The 20620-nt window shown below is 40.4% G+C and overlaps 1 pseudogene; it reads left to right on the top strand.

The window, feature by feature from the left end:
• The first annotated feature begins 10618 nt into the window (after positions 1 to 10618).
• On the top strand, positions 10619 to 11618 carry LOC126946536 (ataxin-7-like protein 3; annotated as a pseudogene).
• The last annotated feature ends 9002 nt before the right edge of the window (positions 11619 to 20620 follow it).

Genomic DNA, 20620 nt, shown 5'->3' with positions numbered 1-20620 from the left:
CCTTCCCTACTCACCCATGGCTGAGAGACCCATAGATGGTTTACATCATAGGACTCTATGCAGACAAACCCCAGTACCAGCCTGGAGCCAGGTAGACTTGCTAGGTTGAAAGATCCAGAAGACATACAACAATCACTGCAGTTTGGCTCACAGAAAGCCACATCCATAGGAAAAGGGGGAGAGTACTACATCAAAAACACACTCTGTGGAACAAAAGAATCTGAACAACAGCTTTCAGCCCTAGACCTTCCCTCTGACAAAACCTAACCAAATGAGAAAGAACCAGAAAACCAACTCTGGTAATATGACAAAACAAGGCTCTTCAACAGCCCCCAAAAAATCAGACTAGTTCACCAGCAATCGAACCAAACCAAGAAGAAATCCCTGATTTACCAGAAAAATAATTCAGGAGGTTAGTTATTAGGCTAATGAGAGAGGCAGCAGAGAAATGCAAAGCCCAATGCAAGGAAATCTAAAAAATGGCATAAGAATTAAAGGGAGAAATTTTCAAGGAAATAGCTTAAAGAAAAAACAAAAAAATTCAGGAAACATTGAACACACTAACAGAAATGCAAAATGGCCTGGAAAGTCTCAGCAGTAGAATTGAACAACTAGAAGAAAGGATTTCAGAGTTAGAAGACAAGGTCTTCAAATTAACACAATTCAACAAAGACAAAGAAAAAAGAATAAGAAAATATGAACAAAGGCTCCAAAAAGTCTGGGATTATGCTAAACAATCAAAACTAAGAATACTCAGTGTTCCTGAGGAAGAAAAGAATTCTAAAAGCTTGGAAAACAAATTCAGAAGAATATTTGAAGAAAGATTCCCTGGCCTTGCTAGACACCTAAACATCCGAAAACAAGAAGCACAAAGAACATCTGGGAAATTCATTGCAAAAATATCATCACCTAGGCACATTATCATTAGGTTAGCTAAAGTTAAGACAAAGAAGGAAAGAATCTTAAGAGCTGTGAGACAGAAGCACCATGTAACCTGTAAAGGAAAACCTATCAGATTAACAGCAGATTTCTATAAGCTAGAAGGGATTGGGGCCCTATCTTCAGCCTCCTCAAACAAAACAATTATCAGCCAAGAATTCTGTACACAGTGAAACTAAGCATCCTATATGAAGGAAAGATACAGCCTTTTTCAAACAAACAAATGCTGAGAGAATTTGCCACTACCAAGCCATCACTACAAGAACTGCTAAAAGGAGCTCTAAATCTTCAAACCAATCTTGGAAACACATCAAAACAGAACTTCTTTGAAGCATAAATCAGATAAGACCTATTAAACAAAAATACAAGTTAAAAAGCAAAAACAGGCCGGGCGCGGTGGCTCAAGCCTGTAATTCCAGCAGTTTGGGAGGCTGAGACGGGTGGATCACGAGGTCAGGAGATTGAGACCATCCTGGCTAACGCGCTGAAACCCCATCTCTACTAAAAAATACAAAAAAACTAGTCGAGCCGGGCGCGGTGGCTCAAGCCTGTAATCCCAGCACTTTGGGAGGCCGAGACGGGCGGATCACGAGGTCAGGAGATCGAGACCATCCTGGCTAACACAGTGAAACCCCGTCTCTACTAAAAATACAAAAACTTAGCCGGGCGAGGTGGCAGGCGCCTGTAGTCCCAGCTACTCGGGAGGCTGAGGCAGGAGAATGGCGTAAATCCAGGAGGCGGAGCTTGCAGTGAGCTGAGAGCTGGCCACTGCACTCCAGCCTGGGTGACAGAGCGAGACTCCGTCTCAAAAAAAAAAAAAAAAAAAAAAAAACAACTAGTCGGGCGAGGTGGCAGGCACCTGTAGTCCTGGCTACTTGGGAGGCTGAGGCAGGAGAATGGCATAAACCTGGGAGATGGAGCGCTTACAGTGAGCTGAGATCCGGCCACTGCACTCCAGCCTGGGCGACAGAATGAGACTCCATCTCAAAAAAAAAAAAAAAAAAAAAAGCAAAAACAATGAACAAAAAAACCAAAGTACACAGGCAACAAATAGCATGATGAATGCAATGGTACCTTGCATCTCAATAGTAAAATTGAATGTAAATGGCCTAAATGCTCCACTTAAAAAAAATACAGAACTGCAGAATGGATAAGAACTCACCAACCATCTGCTGGCTTCTAGAGACTCACCTAACACTTAAGGACTCACATAAACTTAAAGTAAAAGGGTGGAAAAAGGCATTTCATGAAAATGGACACCAAAAGTGAGCAGGGGTAGCTATTCTTATATCAGAAAAAACAAACTTTTAAGCAGCAGCAGTTAAGAGAGACAAAGAGGGACATTATATAATGGTAAAAGGCCTTGACCAAAAGAAAAAATACCATAATCCTAAACATATATGCACCTAACACTGGAGCTCCAAAATTTATGAAACAATTACTAATAGACCTAAGAAATGAGATAGACAGCAACCCAATAATAGTGGGGGACTTTAATACTGCACTGACAGCACTAAACAGGTCATCAAGACAGAAAGTCAACAAGTATTGGGGGAACCCACTCCCGATAATTCAACATAGGTTATTTTCTATTTTTCCTAAGTATCGGCTGTCTAAGAAATAAAGGGAAAGAGTACAAAAGAGAGAAATTTTAAAGCTGGGTATCAGGGAGAGACATCACGTGTTGGCAGGTTCCATGATGCCCCCTGAGCTGTAAAACCAGCAAGTTTTTATCAGCAATTTTCAAGGGGGAGGGAGTGTATGAATAGGATGTGGGTCACAGAGATCACATGCTTCAAGGGCAACAAGAGATCACAAGGGAGAAGGTCAGGGTGGGATCACAAGGTCAGGGCAAAACCAGAATCACTAATGAACTTCCATGTCCCACTGTGCATGCATTGTCATTGATAAACACCTTAACAGGGTTCAAGAGCAGAGAATTGGTCTGACTAGAATTCATCAGGCTGGAATTTCCTAATCCTAGCAAGCCTGTGGGCGCTGCAGGAGGCCAGGGTGTGTTTCATCCCTTATCTGCAACTGCATAAGGTAGACACCCCCAGAGCGGCCATTTTAGAGGCCCCCCCCCAGGAATGCATTCTTTCCCAGGGCTGTTAATTATTAATATTCCTTACTGGGGAAAGAATTCAGTGATATTTGGCTTACGCATAAGAAATACGGCTCTGTTCTGACTGGCTCCCAGGCAGTCAGACTGAATGGTTATTTCCCTTATTCCCTGAACATCACTGTTACCCTATTCTTTTTTAAGGTGCCCAGATTTCATATTGTTCAAACACACATGCTTTACGAACAATTTGTGCAGTTAACGCAATCATCACAGGGTTCTGAGGCGACATACATTCTCAGCTTATGAAGATGATGGGATTAAGAGATTAAACTAAAGACAGGCATAGGGAATTATAAGATTATTGATTGGGGAAGTGATAAATGTCCATGAAATCTTCACAATTTATGTTCAGAAATTACAGTAAAGACAGGTGTAAGAGACTGTAAAAGTATTAATTTGGGGAACTAATAAATGTTCATAAAATCTTCATAATTTATTTTCTTCTGCCATGGCTTCAGCTGGTCCCTCCATTCGGGGTCCCTGACTTCCCACAACAAACAAAGAAACAATGGATTTAAACTATACCTTGGAACAAATAGAATTAACTGATATATACAGAACATTTCATTCAACAACCACAGACTACATATTCTATTCAACAGTGCATGGAACTTTCTCCAAGATAGGTCATATGATAGGCCATAAAATGAGGCTTAATAGATTTAAGAAAATTGAAATTATATCAAGCAGTCTCTCAGATCACAGTGGAATAAAACTGGAAATCAACTCCAAAAGGAACCTTCAAAACTATGGAAGTTAAATAACCTGATCCTGAATGAGCATTGGGTCAAAAACGAAATGAAGGTGAAAAATTAAAAATTTTTTGAAACTGAATGACAATAATGACACAACCTATCGAAATTTCTGAGATACAGCAAAGTCGGTGCTAAGAGGAAAGTTTATAGCCCTAAATGCCTGTATAAAAAAGACAAAAAGAGTACAAACTGACATTCTAAGGTCACACCTCAAGGAAATAGAGAAACAAGAACAAACCAAACCCAAACCCAGCAGAAGAAAGGAAATAACCAAGATCAGAGCAGAACTAAATGAAATTTAAACAAAAAAATACAAAAGATAAATGAAACAACAAAACCTGGTTCTTTGAAAAAATAAATAAAATTGATAGACCATTAGCAAAATTAACCAAGAAAAGTAGAGAGAAAATCCAAATAACCTCATTAAGAAATGAAACAGGAGGTATTACAGCTGACAGTACAAAAGATCATTCAAGGCTACTATGAACACCTTTATGCACATAAACTAGAAAATCCAGAACAGGTGGATAAATTCCTGTAAAAATACAACCCCACTAGCTTAAATCAGGAAGAATTAGATATCCTGAGCAGACCAATAACAAGCAAAGAGACTAAAATAGTAATTTTAAAATTACCAACAAAAAGAAATCCAGGACCAGATAGATTCACAGGAGAATTCTACCAGACATTCAAATAATTGGTACCAATTCTTTTGACACTATTTCACAAGCTAGAGAAAGAAGAAACTCTCCCTAATTCATTTTATGAAGCCAGCATCACCCTAATACCAAAACTAGGAAGGAACATAACCAAAAAGGAAAACTACCGACCAATATCCTTGATGAACATAGATGCTAAAATCCTTAACAAAATACCAGCTAACCTAATCCAACAACACATCCAAAAGATAATCCCCCATGATCAATGTATACTGCTTGGGTGATGGGTGCACCAAAATCTTACAAATCACCACTAAAGAACTTACACATGTAACCAAATACTACCTGTACCCCAATACCTTAAGCAAAAAAATTTTTAAAGATAAGAATTAAAATTAAATAACACAAAATGAATACAAAACTTCAAGCTATTGTTAAAGAGATCAGTTTGTACTGCTTCCCCACTCTTTCACTTCCACCTGCTAAACTCCCCTTACATGTTTACTCATTTTATTCCCTTTTATTTCGCAAAGTTCTACATGTGCTTCCATAACCTCTCCAATAAACTTAACTTCAAAGGAAAGGAAGGATTTTGTCATCGCTTTCAGTCAATATATCTTATAAAAAACACATTCACTTAAATATAATGTTTACACAAGGTTTAAAATTCTCAAGAAAGTCCAGGCTTCAATTTACCCAGGACTGAGTTTTGATATGCAGGAATGAACCTAGCATACTTCAAAAAGTAAAAGAACTATGTTGTCACTACAGTGTTGCTCCAACATGTTACATAATATTAACAAAGAACTTATTATGCATTTCATAGGGTCCTCTTCTTTTTGGTAGACTGGACCCTATCAAAAGAAGGAATACAGCTTCTAGAACACGTGTTCATGTAGGTATTGAGACTGTGTAAAAGAGACATATATATGAACTTGTGTTTTAATTATTTTTTGCACTTCAGAAAAAATCTCCTAGACTGAGTGCCCTCTGGTTTTATGGTAAAAACATCATAGAGTCATATATATCACAAAGTAGCATGAGCAAAAGTGATTGGGATTTATAGGTAGTTCTATGATAACCAGAGAAGTAGACATCAAACTTAGTCTTTAAAGGCTGTGGAGAGTTTTAAAGACATAACAGAGAAAGAACTAAAGGTGAGAATAGCATAGCTGGAGCAGGAGCTACCAATAAGATCAAAGAGGTGGGTGAATTAAGCCAACTAAGGTGGTATCTTTAAGTCCATAGTTCAGGAGGACTCAATATAGCAAATGAGTTACATCATTCCAGGGTTTCCTGGGACAATTAGATCTGTATCAGTAGAAAGCAGCCAAGAAGATCTGAGGAGTAAAATGATGTCAAATTGCCATGCTATGGAAATAATCAAACTGTAGTTTGGATAGCTTCAAGAATCAAACATTTCTAAATCTCCAAATGTTCTGTATTTTCCTAGGGCCCACAGCCCATACTAAAAAGGTAATGAAATAATCAGCATACTTTGCTGCTAGCCTCAAACCAAATGACTGAGGAGTCTTAATGTTTACCAAATGAATATTAAACCTTGGCTTTTCCTCGTTTGGGAAATTTTTTTTTTTGCTAATCCTATCACTACATTGTTTTAGACAGCCTACAGAAGAAAAAGCAATCACTGTGCTGAATGGTAAGACCACCACAAAATAATCTGGGTAAATTGTCCTGGTGTCAGTTCACTAAATAAGTTTCAATAACGTAGGCCTTGCTTCTCTTCTCCCCTGAAGAGCCATGGTCTCTTCTACTAAGCCAAGCAAGTGCCAATGTCTTTCGTGGATGTTCTTATTTGGGCATATGTCTGAGAAACGGTAAAATGTTACATTGGACAAAAACTCAGTAATGCAGTGGGTTGTAACTTCCCCCAAATTAGAAACACTATGTACATTCTGAAATGTATAAGTAAAATATATTATTATTATTATTTTATTATTATTATTATACTTTAAGTTCTAGGGTACATGTGCATAATATGCAGGTTTGTTACATATGTATACTTGTGCCATGTTGGTGTGCTGCACCCATCAATTCGTCAGCAACCATCAACTCGTCATTTACATCAGGTATAACTCCCAGTGCAATCCCTCCCCCCTCCCCCCTCCCCAAGATAGGCCCCGGTGTGTGACGTTCCCCTTCCCGAGTCCAAGTGATCTCATTGTTCAGTTCCCACCTATGAGTGAGAACATGCGGTGTTTGGTTTTCTGTTCTTGCGATAGTTTGCTGAGAATGATGGTTTCCAGCTGCATCCATGTCCCTACAAAGGACACAAACTCATCTTTTTTTATGGCTGCATAGTATTCCATGGTATATATGTGCCACATTTTCTTAATCCAGTCTGTCATTGATGGACATTGGGGTTGATTCCAAGTCTTTGCTATTGTGAATAGTGCCGCAATAAACATACGTGTGCATGTGTCTCTATAGCAGCATGATTTATAATCCTTTGGGTATATACCCAGTAATGGGATGGCTGGGTTATATGGTACTTCTAGTTCTAGATCCTTGAGGAATCACCATACTGTTTTCCATAATGGTTGAACTAGTTTACAATCCCACCAACAGTGTAAAAGTGTTCCTATTTCTCCACATCCTCTCCAGCACCTGTTGTTTCCTGACTTTTTAATGATTGCCATTCTAACTGGTGTGAGATGGTATCTCATTGTGGTTTTGATTTGCATTTCTCTGATGGCCAGTGATGATGAGCATTTTTTCATGTGTCTGTTGGCTGTATGAATGTCTTCTTTTGAGAAATGTCTATTCATATCCTTTGCCCACTTTTGATGGGGTTGTTTGTTTTATTCTTGTAAATTTGTTTGAGTTCTTTGTAGGTTCTGGATATTAGCCCTTTGATGAGTAGATTGCAAAAATTTTCTCCCATTCTGTAGGTTGCCTGTTCACTCTGATGGTAGTTTCTTTTGCTGTGCAGAAGCTCTTTAGTTTAATTAGATCTCATTTGTCAATTTTGGCTTTTGTTGCCATTGCTTTTGGTGTTTTAGACATAAAGTCCTTGCCCATGCCTATGTCCTGAATGGTATTACCTAGGTTTTCTTCTAGGATTTTTATGGTATTAGGTCTAACATTGAAGTCTCTAATCCATCTTGAATTAATTTTCGTATAAGGAGTAAGGAAAGGATCCAGTTTCAGCTTTCTACTTATGGCTAGCCAATTTTCCCAGCACCATTTATTAAATAGGGTGCTTTATATATATATATAAATATATATATAAATAATATATTTAAGTAAAATATATTATTAACCAACTTTCTCAATGAAGACTAGGAAGCTACTAACAGCTGCCCCTAGATTTCAAAATGATGAAAGAATTCATCTCATAAAATGGAAAGCTTTCAAACAAATGCTTTAGCTCATTTTACTTTGCCTGTGCTCATGGCGCTGCCCTTCAGAACGTAGTACTGGTAGATGTGATTTTAGAACAATGGAGGAAGATCTCGGTTCCCTTTCCAAGACACAAGATCTTTAGGCAAAAATTAGTCTTTCCTGACTGCTTGACTGTTGAGCTATTGTCAAAAACAGAGTACAATGAAGACAGTAGTAAAACTCATGAACTCAAAATATAACAAACCACCATTTGCTTTTCTATTGCTCTGAGTTCTTTCATTTAACAAATATTTATTTAGTGCTTACTCTGCACCAAGAACTGGAAATATAGTGGTGAACAAAACAGGGTCCCATACCTCATGAATTTTAGTCTCTAAAAGGAGACAATACAAATATATAATTATTTAAAGTGCAAAGAGAAAAGGTGAAAAAAGAGATTTACTTGTTCATTGTCAGTTCTTCTTAACCAGACTGTAAGTTCAAAGAGCAAGTAATTTGTCTTGTCCCCTTTTCTACTTTTGTATCATCAGTGCCTAGAACATAGTAGTCATTCCCTCAATACAAGTTTATTGAATGAAAAAAAGTTTATTGAATGAATATATATATATAAACTATATATGAATGAATATATATTATATGAATGAATATATATATATATATATATATATATATAGAGAGAGAGAGAGAGAGAGAGAGAGAAAGACCGAGTCTTGCTCTGCCACCCAGGCTAGAGTGCAGTGGCACGATCTCGGCTTGCTGCAACCTCTGCCTCCTGGGTTCCAGCGAGTCTCCTGCCTCAGCCTCCTGGGTAGCTGAGATTACAGGCACATGCCACCACACCCAGCTAATTTTTGTATTTTTAGTAGAGACAGGGTTTCGCCATGTTTGCCAGTCTGGTCTCAAACTCCTGATCTCACTCAGGTGATCTGCCCACTTCGGCCTCCCAAAGTGCTGGGATTACACCATGCCCGGCCAACTACAAAATCTTGAGACAAAGAAATGCCTCTCCATCAATGAAATTTCTAAGACAAATGCTCAGTTTGGATTATTCCACTTAGAACCAAGAAATATGCCTGAGGCAAGTGCTTGAAATAAAGCAAGAGTCCATTGTACTTCTTCTAGAGAGCCTGAACCTATCCTTTTGGAGAGCCTGAATCTATTTTATTTTGGAAGCCATGTACAGGATAGACAAAACAGTCTGCCTTTGTTTTTATAATTGAAATTCTATTAACCATTTGATATTCTTTTTTCCAGTCTTCCAATACTAATTTCTTTCTTTAAATATATATACATATTTGTTCCACACTGCTGTACTGACCTGAAAAAGTGAGAACTCAAACAGAATATTGCCAGATGTTTCCTATTCTAATTTATCTTAGCCTAATAAATATATTTATTGCTTATTTTATGAGATGTATAGATCCCAACAAAGTTGCCTATAACATTAAATTTATTAAAATAAGACTTTAGGTAACTTGGTTCCCATAAAAAAATAAATAAGAGAAGGAATTCATAGGGTAGGAAACTTACCAAAGAATCAAGTAATATGATATTAACTCTTTGAATACTGGATAGTATTATGTCCAAGTAATAGGGCGTGCTGACGTGGGAGGGCATTTTGTATCTGTTATCTAATTTCAGACTCTCTCCTTACCCTTTATCCCATTTAGGCACTGTTTCAAATACTAAGAATTCTTCCTATGCCTGGCGAGGCCCTGACTCTACATTTTGATCACACACGCATCAAGGACAGTATTTAAGTTTGATTTCACAGAATAATATTTATTATGTATGCCCATACCAAAATGTGGAAAGGAAGAAGAAATAGTAATTTCTGCAAATGTTGCTAGTTATATCTCTTGTCACAGTAACGCAAATGGCATCTAGATTTACACAGTGATTACTCTAATGTGGTGGTTCTTAACCTTGGCTGCATGTTGAAATTAGACTGGGGGCTTGATATGGTTTGGCTCTATGTCCCCACCCAAATCTCACCTCGAATTGTAATAATCCCGGAGTGTTGTGGGAGAGACCCAGTGGGAGGTAATTGAATCATGGGGACAGGTGTTTTCTGTACTGTCCTCCTGATAGTGAATAAGTCTCATGAGGTCTGATGGTTTTATAAAAAGGAATTCCCCTGCATATGCCCTCTTGCCTGCTGCTGTGTAAGACGTGCCTTTGCTTCTCCTTTGCCTTCCACCATGATTGTGAGGCCTCCTCAGCCATATGGAACTATGAGTTATTTAAACCTCTTTCCTTTATAAAGTATCCAGTCTCAGGTATGTCTTTATTAGCAGCATGAGAACAGACTAATACAGAGCTCTAATAAATACTGATATCTGGGACCTACTCCTAAAGACTTCGATTTAATTTGTCTGAGGTAATATCTGGATATTTGAACTTTTAAAGTTTTCCAGGTGACTCTAAAGTGTAGCCAAGATGGCGCAGAGGACTGTGCCGGGGCAGGGTAGGTGAGGAGGAGGAGGCGGTGATTCGATAAGAAGGGAGGGGAAGAGGCCATGGCCGCCCGGTGAGGCGGTGAGGCAGGAAGGAGGCCCAACCACTGGCCGGGCCTTGGGCCCCAAGGAGAGGTGAGAATGGACCAACGGACATGGGGTTCTGGAGAAGCCGCCCCCAGAGAATACGTCCCTGAGAGACTGCCTGACCACCCCCTCTTTCTCCCCACTCCCCCATTCCTCCTTCTCCACCCCCCACCCCCCGCCCACCTGCTGTGCTATGAACAGTCAGAGCCTCCTCTCCACAAGAGTTTATAAATGAAAATGGAGGAAATGCCTTTGTCTGGCCTGAATAACAGCAAGCTAGAGGCCATAGCTAGGGAAACATAAGCGGACCTGGTCTAGAATTCTTGTTCGGGATTCTGCTTTGAGGTACATCAGGCTGCCTAGTGTGGCTACTTCTTCCTGGATGACATGGACCCTGATAGCGTGAACGATTTTGGTTTTCAACCAGTGGGAGAGCAAGGAGTGTGTCTGCACTGGTTGCAACTGTAGCATTCCTGCCTCCCGTTTTGCTCCCCATCTGGATAAGTGCCTGGGAATGGGTGGGAATAGCAGCCGAATCGCCAACCACCGGATTGCCAATAGCAACAATATGGGCAAGTCTGAGAGTGACCAAGAGGATAATGATGACATCAACGACAACGACTGGTCCTATGGCTCAGAGAATAAAGCTGAGAAGAGAAAATCAGGCAAGAACCGCGATTCCCCTCGAAGATCTGAGTCTTTAAAATGCAAAAATGGGGAACTTAGTGATTTGATTTTTTTTTAAGTATAACAACTCAACTGGGATCAGCTATGAAACCTGGGGCCAGTGGAGTTTCATATCCTGCTAAGCATGCAATGTAGGGTGATTTCTGAAGATACCAAGAAGATGTGCACAAAGTCCCTGCACTGCCCACAGCACACAGATGAGCAGAGGTGAACCTTGAAGATGTATTTCTTCAGGGCCTCAGCTGTCCATCCAGAGGTGGAGAGTTCCCAGGATAATGACAGTTTTGATATGACTGACAGCCAGGCCCTGATCAGCCAGCTTAAGTGCGACTGCTTCTCTGATCTCTCACCCTCTGATTCAGGCTCCCCCAAGACGAGGGAAAATCAGGGATGAGGTCTAGGTACCAACAGCTCTGAGACACAGAAAACGTAGAAAAAGGAGTCCCATCTGAGCCTGATAGGGACTTCCTCCAACCTGGGCTCCAACAAGAAGCCAAAGTTACCGATACCTCTGATGGCCAACATCTATGATGACATCAACTGACTTCAGTGCAAGAGATAGCCTTTGGCTGAGCAGAACCCTCTCTCCTGATCCCTACCCAGGTGCCATAGCCTGGCAAATGAATGGCTGCTGAGGGTTGGGGCTTGGGAATCTCGGTGTGCCAGGCAGGCAGAGGATCTGATTATGTGCCCCTGGGGGATGTCAAGGTCCTCTACAATGGAGCACAACTCCTCGGCGTGCATGACTCAGACCTGGACATATTATGCCTTGGACATAAGTTTGGTGGGGAGGCTGTTTTTCTATTTATTCTGTGAGTTACTGAATGTCCAGCTAGGCCAGGGGCCTGACTGGGCACTGTGTCAGGGCACTGCCTGTCCCCCACCGTAGGAATTGGACTAAGCCCGCTGAGGAGCAATGTGGTGGTCTGGAAGGCTGTGGGTTGGAAGCTGAGCCTGAAGGGGGCCTGCCCTCGTTGCCCTCAGCAATGTAAATGGGTCCAGTACTTGGAGCTGAGGGGCAAGGATGGGCATGTCCTGTCTGTGAGGAGGGTCCTATCAAATGTCCCCCAGTCCCAGGGGTAGGCAGGAACAGAGTACTCTCTGCTGAGGTGGGCATCCAGAATTGCCGCCACCTTCCCTGCCCTTCACAGGGACAGCCCTTTCTCCTTAGTCCCCAATGGCTTCCTTGGCAGCAGGAGCTGTCCTTTTGTTGTTGGGTGCCAAGAAAGGACCTCCAGCCTCTACAACTTCAAGGAATGGGAAAGGGAGGGTATGGAGAGGGAGCTGTGTCAGAATTACTCCCCATGACTCTCCTCCCTGACCCAGGGCTGGTGAGGAGTGGGGCCCCAAGGTGCGAGGGAACTGTGCTGCTTTATTTGAAATGTTTTCTTACCTCATTCCCTGCCCCAGGAAGGGGCCCAGCCTCAATCTCCTGGGGTGGCCCTGTGTTCTTCCTACCCACCCTGCCCCACTGCCCTACCAGGGTAGCCCAAGTTCCCAACTGCTGCTTGCCACCCCCCCTTCACCTTGACTGGCTTCTCTTCCTATCTCAGAGCTCCTGCCTCGAAAGCCCCCCATTTCCCTTCCTTAGTGCTTTTAAGTTATTTATTCTGTACTTGTGGTTTGGGACTCTGAGGAAAATCGTATCTTGTGCCTCTTCCCCCTTTGCTAGGATTTCTGTGGGAAGAAAGGGTGGCTTCTGTGTTCTGCGTTGTCAGTGGAGGGGAAGAGGTATCAATTACCCTTCTGTGGGACTGTCAAATGCCAATGTGCCCACCTGCCTTGTCTACATCCTAAAGAGATGTACCATCCACCCTCCATGCAGGCACCACTACTCCCAGGAGCCAAGCTGGAGGACCACAACCTGGGCTGAGAGCAGAGCTGACTGACACGGGTGGAGGTGATCCTGAGCCAAGTTCTCTGGCACTTGCTGGACATGTCCCCTGCCCTCTTCCCAAGAGGAGCTATCCTACATTTGGATAGTTAGTACCCAGGATTGGTTGGACTGATTGGGTTAGAGACCCTAGGGGGTTAAGGGAACAACAGAGATGGAGCTACAGCACCCTGTTTGGAACCCCACTGTCCCCCTAGGGTGATTCTGACTCTGTCTGATGCCTGGTTACAAATTAGTTTTTGACCCACAAATTGTGATTATTTTTAAAAAAACAGATTTTAGCAGGAGTTAGAATAAATCCTGGGGCCTTGACTCCTCTGTTCTTGGCCCCATAGCCTTCTTCCTCCCAGGGGAGGCCAGAGATAGAGGAGAATCTCACCAGGCCTCCAGCCTCCTTCCAGATGCATTCTTGGGAGTAGGCGGAAGGTGAAGGGAGGAAGGCTGTGGGCCACTGTCCCTTCTGAAAGACAGTTGCAACACAGGCCCTAATACATCCTTTTCTCTTCTCTTTTTCCCCCTTCTGGTTAGAGGAGGGAGAAGTGGGAAGTAGTTTGGGAACCGGTTTGTACATATAAACTTCCCCGTTGTTCCTTGGCCCACCCTCAGGGCAGAGCCCCCTGCCCAGACTGGGTAAGAGATGGGCTTTGCAGCACCCTGAGGGAAAAACCCTTTTCCTTCTGAAAAGAGAGTTTCCCTGTACCATGTAGTTGAACAGTGGCTAGGAGCTTCCCACTCCCCTCCCTCTTACAGCAGGCTGTATAGACTTCAATTCCTATCCTTCCCATCCCAGCTAGGTGTCATCTGCCCTATGTCTGTATCCTATCATGTGTCTGAGTGTGTGTGTGTGTGGGGGGGGGGGGGGGGGGGGGGGGCGGTTATTCTCTAGTAATTTCCATGGCCAGTGGCTTTTCCTTCCATGCATCACTCCCACCCCCACCCCCTACATACTCTGGGGCCACCCGCCTGGGATTACCACATGCTCGGGTGATTGAAGGAGTGGGGTGGAGCTCACGCTGTCCTGTCGTCTTGAGATTTTTATTTTTGCACGTGTAATTCATTCTGTACAGGTAGCTAACTCTGTAAATGCTATGTATTCCCTCTGACCTCATGGCTGCTTTCTTGAACTGCATCTCCTATTGGTAAAAAATAAAATAAAATAAAATAAAACAAAATAAAATAAAATAAAAAATAAAGTGCAGCCAAGACTGAGCGACACTGTTTTACACCTTTGATTAATTTGACACTATCAGAATTGATAATGGTGACAGCTTGGATCCATAAATTTGAGAACCTACCCTCAAGTAGTAGGAACCAAACCAACTCTTAAAGCTCCATCAACCAGCAACAGCATGGACATGTGCCCAACATAGCATGAGTAGTACACGTTTCTTCCAAGTACCAGAAAGATATAAAATGTTTATCAGGGCTTTGGAAAAATGAAATGCTCTTGAAAATGCCATATATATATATATATGTATTTACATATCAGTGATATGTAACTCTCACTTCAAGAGATTATAGCAAAGGAAGACAGCCAGATGAAAATATTATTAACTGAATTTTTCCTTGCAATAGCTTCCAAAATGGAGATGAGCAGCAGCTGCATTTGAGTTAAGTGATTCATATATATTGAAAAGGTAGCCTCTACTGTTTGACACTTTGCACCTCCTCACATGGCTCAGCATCAGTTACAGTTCCATTAAGACAGTTTGCCCCAGGTATCTCAGCCTTTAGATCTGCCTGCCTGTTTAGATCTGCTGGCACAACCTCAGTAGTGCCAGCCAGGAACAGCCTTACAAAGAATCATTAAATTTAATGTCATCACTCTTCATCTAGGTGACAGTGACCAAGTCAATCAAAGATGTGCAAGTGGTGGTGACCTCTGCGACTCTGGGCACTCTGGTGACTCCTGTTAAGTCTGTCTTGTTTATTTCCACATGTCTTCTCTGTCCCACAGTTACATTGCTACACCACCCTAGTTGCTCCATGGGAGTGAAGGGCTGATTTCACTATTAGGTTATTCAGGACATTTTTCCATCTAAGTCAGCACACCCTCAGTGAGTGCTCGAATTTCCCAACTCCCCAGTCATGGGGTTGACTATCATAGCTTACTAGAATAGTTAGTACTTAGGAAGAAAACCTACTTAGTACTCTCAAAAAGTGTTCTGGGTCATGAGACCATAACCTGTAAAAGAAGGCTAACGGAACTGTGATTATATACTACAGAGAAGAAAAGACCTGGGGAGGGAGTACTTGGGGAAAGGGACATCTTTGCAGTCTGTAATATTGGAAGCTATGCCAAAAAACACCTCATTTGGCACCTGCTAAGACTTTAATGGGCTTAGTTGCCATGGATAGATTACCTACACTGGGAGTTACTTTGTTTCTGTTTTTGCTTTTTTGAGACAGAGTCTCTCTCTGTTGCCCAGGCTGGAGTGCAGTGGCACGATCTCCGCTCACTGCAATCTCTGCCTCCCAGGTTCAGCCTCCCGAGTAACTAGGACTACAGGCACATGCCGCCATGCCTGGCTTTTTTTTTTTTTTTTTTTTTTTTTTTTTTTTTTTTTTTTGTATTTTAGTAGAGATGAGGTTTCATCATGTTGCCCAGGTTGATCTCAAACTCCTGAGCTCAGGCAATCAGCCTGCCTCAGCCTCCCAAATTTCTAGGATTACAGGTGTGAGCCACCGCGCCTGGCGAGATTTCTTTTCTGATTCCAGAATTCAAGGTGATCTCTCTCCTTTCTACCCCTGGACTATTTAGTATATATTACAGGGCACTTACTATGTGTGGCCTAAAATTCTAGTTAGTTGTCATGCGTCTGTGTTTCCCTCTGGATTTTGGGTTTTCTGAAAGCAGTATTATTTTGTACTCATTTTTGTATTTCCAGTGCCAGCTCAGGGTCAGGCACAGAGTAGGCATGCAGGAACTAAATGAATAACATGAACAAAAGAATACATTCCCTAGCAGTGAGCAGTTTTATAAATTGGACAGTGCTTTCAAGAAAACTTGTAGAGTCTTATTCCTTGGAATATATGACCTCTAAACTTTACATGGCAGATTTTATTCCTATTTGAGTACTGCAAAGGAAGAAAATTAACTACAAGATCTTAGAATGTTTATACATTCACCCATTCAATAAATATTTATTGAGCTCCCAAGGTTTCAAGCCAATTTCTAGGCACTTGTGACATATCAGTAAATGAAATACACAAAATCTCTACCTCACAAAGTTTATACTATAGCAGATAGTAAAAATTAGAAGTAAATTATATTTACGTTTCCTACTTTTATCTGCCTGATAACTGCATATGTCCAGGTTTAAATCCTAAGATAATGAAACCTGATCATGAGGAGGAGCTGGTGAAGCATTTCGAGGACTGAGAAAAGATAATAAAAATAGACTGTTTGGGATACATTTAAACATAAATTTGAGATAGGTAGACCCATGACAAGACATTTGTAGTAGTCCAGATGTGAGCTACACAGACCCTCAATGAGAAATTTGACTATGAAGATGAAGAGGAGAATAGCACAGCTAGGCACCTGAAATATGGGGCAAAAGAGAATGGAAGAGTAGCTCCAAGATTAGCTACAAGGTAACAGAAAGTATAAGCACAGGAGCAGGAATAAATTTAGAACATTTATATTGATTGTGTCCACAGGGCATGTATATTTGTGTCCATTTCAACATCCCTGCTCCAGCTGGGCTTTGTCAGCTTTTGACACTTCTGCTTTGCTCCCAAACTAGTGAGATACAAGAATTTATTTTGCTCAAGGGTTCTCAACCTCTGTGGTCAGTGAAAGTCCATGACCTAGCAGGACACACAGCTACTCTTGGCTCACCCCGGAAATATCCCAGAACAGAACATAGGGGGTTCCACTTCCACTTTCCAGTCCCTAAAGCAAAGAAACAGTCTGGGTATGTGAAAGGCAATGACTGTGCAAGAGGCTAAGGGATGCACCAGAAAATGTTCACTCCCCACTTGAATTAATCTGGACAGTGTTGTGCAATATGAAAAAGCATGAATTTGGAGTCAAACAGAACCTGGTAAGATTCAAGGTTCCACCATGTGTGACTTTGGGGAAGTTACTTAACTTCAGAGCCTCTGCTTTATCTATAGAGTAATAATAACTGACAGATTTGGGATAATGCATGTAAAAATGCTTCAGTTTCCAATAAATTTTAAGAATAGAGATCTAAGGCTTTCCCTATCTGGGGAGCTCCTTTGTAGGTTACCAGATATTCTGCTTCTCATGGGGAGGTTTTATGCAGTTTCTGTTCATCTTACTTGGTACTCTGACAAAGTCACCAAACCATTATTTGAACGTAGATTGTCAATCTTCTCACCTTCTCTTCTGATTTTAGAAAAATGTGTAAAAATTGTTAAAAATTATAGTAGTATACAGCAAAATAACATATTTATTGCCTACATCTTAAATAACTGATATTTATTAGTTACATTAGTTATCTTCAAGGTAATTTTATGAAATACATACAATTTTTAGCCCCATTACATATGAGAAAATGGAAACTAACTTATATAAGGCCTCATGCCTAGGTAAGCAGAAAATCTAGGATTAAAACTCAGTTTTCCTCCTTTGTTGAAACTGAAAGTCCCCCATAAACCTACCCCACAGATAACAATTTGTTGTCTGCCCTTCACAGAATTTTTCTGTGTATATATTAACCTATATTTTTCAACAAAAATGGACTCATACATTCTTGTTTAAATTTTGCTTTCTTCATCTAGAATATGTTGTAGGCATTTTTCTGTATGTGTACATATAAAACTACCCCCATTCTTTTTAATAGCTTTGTAGTATTCTTCAGTATATTGATGAACTAAAATTTATTTAAGCAATCTCTTATTGATAGGCATTTAAGTTGCTTCTAACTTTTCCATATTACCATGAATTATGCAATAAACATCTTGTATTTCATCATACACTTGTGTAAATGTTTCTGTTGAATAACATCCTAAAACTTTAATTGCTCAGTAAATTTTTTTTATCTTAATAGGTATTGTCAAATTACTTTCTGGAGTGGTGGCACAAGTCTACACTCCAACTATCCCTGTATGAAAGTGTCTTTTTCCCTACACCTTCAACAAAAATGGGCAACATCAATTGCTTTTATACTTTGGCTGTTATAAATGAGGTTTAGCATATTTCTATGTATTTACTAGCCAAACATATTATTTCTTGTGCAGATTGTCCCCTGAGTGTTCATTCTTTCATTAATTGACTTAAATTATTCTTATTTATTTGTAGATGCTATGATGTATGATGGATATTTTATAGTATTTTCAAATACATTAGTTTTGTCTGGTTATTAAACCTGTACATTTTAATTGTAGAAAATCAGAAAATGGAACAAAGTAAAAAGTACAAAAGAAAAATTATTTTAGGTCTACCAATTAAAATATGTATTTTATGCATATTTGAAGAAAATTATAAAAATGAATTATTAAAGGGAATGTATGATTATTAGAAAAATTGGAAAATACAAAAAAAAGAAAAAAAATTAAACATTATCTGCAAGCTTGTCATACTTTTAACCTAGTTTGGATTATGGCTTATGTACAATTTCATATTCTGCTTTATTACTTAACATTATATTGTAAACTTTTTCCCAAGCCATTACAACTTCTTCCAAAACTGTAACGAATTTTTCAACAGCTTCATTGAGATGTAATTTAAAGAGCATAAACTTTACCCACTTAAAGTGTACAAGTCAGTGGTTTTTAGTATATTCACAAAACTGTGCAACTTTTGCCATAATCAATTTTAGAATATTTTCACAACTCCAGAAAGAAATCTTAGGCCCATTAGCAGTCACTTCCCCATTTTTTCACTGGCCTTAAGCAGCAATTTCTTCTAACCCCAATCAGCAATTAACCTGCTTTATGACTCTAGATTAATTTGCCTATTTTTTGGAGAACTTTTAATGCTGGCTTATTTGTTTCCACCTAATATGAGCATGGACGCCTTGAAATCCTCCAGATAGTATGTGCTTAGGGAAAGCAAACATAAGGTTAATACAGCAGAAATGTTATTACATTGTTTGTATTACATGCATTTGGGTATAGCATAGGTCAAATCCTGTCCTGAAGCAAAACAGCTGCCTCACATCTGGAGTCTGCAGTCTAGCAAACTAGTCAAGGCTAGAGATGCTAAAAATTAAGTTATTCAACTGTACACAAGTTGTCCTGCTTCACCCCGAACTTCAATTTGAAACAACCTCCTTATTTACTCTTAATTCTTCCTATAAAAGACCTACCCAGGTGGTGTGCACCAATAGTCCCAGGTACTCAGGAGGCTGAGTGGGGAGGATTGCTGAGCCTAGGAGTTTGAGGCTGGAGTGAGCAGTGGTCATGACACTGCACACTCCAGCCTGGGAAAAACAGGGAGGCTCTGTCAAAAAAAGAAAGAGAGAGAGAGAGAGAGAGAGAGAGAGAGAGAGAGAGAGAGAGAGAGAAAGAGAAAGAAAGAAAGAAAGAAAGAAAGAAAGAAAGAAAGAAAGAAAGAAAGAAAGAAAGAAAGAAAGAAAGAGAAAGAAAAGAAAGAAAGAAAGAGAGAGAAAGGAAAAAGAAAAAGCAAAAAGACCTACCCAATCTTCAAAATACACTGCAAATGCCACCACCTCCCCCTTCAAAGCCTTTCCTGACTCTGACGGGAATTTGGGTCTTTGTTTCCTTGTAGTTTTATAGTGGTTTAACCTCCTAGGATAGTACTTTCTACATTCAATTTGATTATACCTAACAGACAAAACCTGACACATATGAGGCTCTTGGCCTGGCCTAGAGTTACAGAGTTAACACTCATATTACAAGAGTCAGTATTGGAGAGTGGTAGCCAGAACATGGACTCTATCTACAAACTGTATAGTTCAATTCCCAGCTCCATTTCAAATTAAATTTGGAGCCCAGGCCTTGAGCCTTATACTCTTTGTAAAATGTGAATAAATTAGTACCTTTCTCATAGAGCTACTATGAAGGAATAAAGGAGAAAATTTTTGTAAGGGCCCAGATACAAGCCTGACACACACAGTAAGTACTCAAGTCTTTTGATGAAATTAATTGTATTTAAATTGAAAGTCCATTTAAGAGGAACCAGGAAAAAGGTTTGCAGGCCTAACCTACCAGGGGTCTTCCTAGGCTGTTCCTTGTTCAACTCTCCAAGTCAGTAGGTAGAGTGGGTGGAAGTAGGAAAATGACAAAATTTTTTCAGTTTATGTATCACATCCACCCACTCACAGCCACAACTGTCTCACTTCCTCTTTTTCTGTCACCTTAAAAACCAGAGCTCAGAAAACACTGTTTCTTATTGTTCAATCAAAAATAAGGGTGGTGGCATATAGTTTATTTTTTGTTTGTTTTCCATTCTGTATACATGCATGTAACCAATGGATCCCAATTTGATTTTCAAGCATACTAGTGGTTGTTTTAGTTGACTAATACTATTAGCCTTACACTTCAGAGAGAGCAACTAGGGCTCAGTAAAGACAAAGCAGCTCCACTCTGTCCAGTCTAAAAATGACCTCTCCCAAATGCATTTTTTTAGGGTAATTTCTTAGAACCTGCATAATTAGAGGATGTAGCAGCACGAGTGGCAGTGTGATGTAAATAAAGGTAGTCTGGGTTCTAGTCCT

Source organism: Macaca thibetana, chromosome X (assembly GCF_024542745.1).
Source record: "Macaca thibetana thibetana isolate TM-01 chromosome X, ASM2454274v1, whole genome shotgun sequence".
Classification (NCBI taxonomy): Eukaryota; Metazoa; Chordata; class Mammalia; order Primates; family Cercopithecidae; genus Macaca; species Macaca thibetana.
Note: the sequence above shows the minus strand (reverse complement) of the source record. Positions and strands in the feature narration are given on the sequence as shown.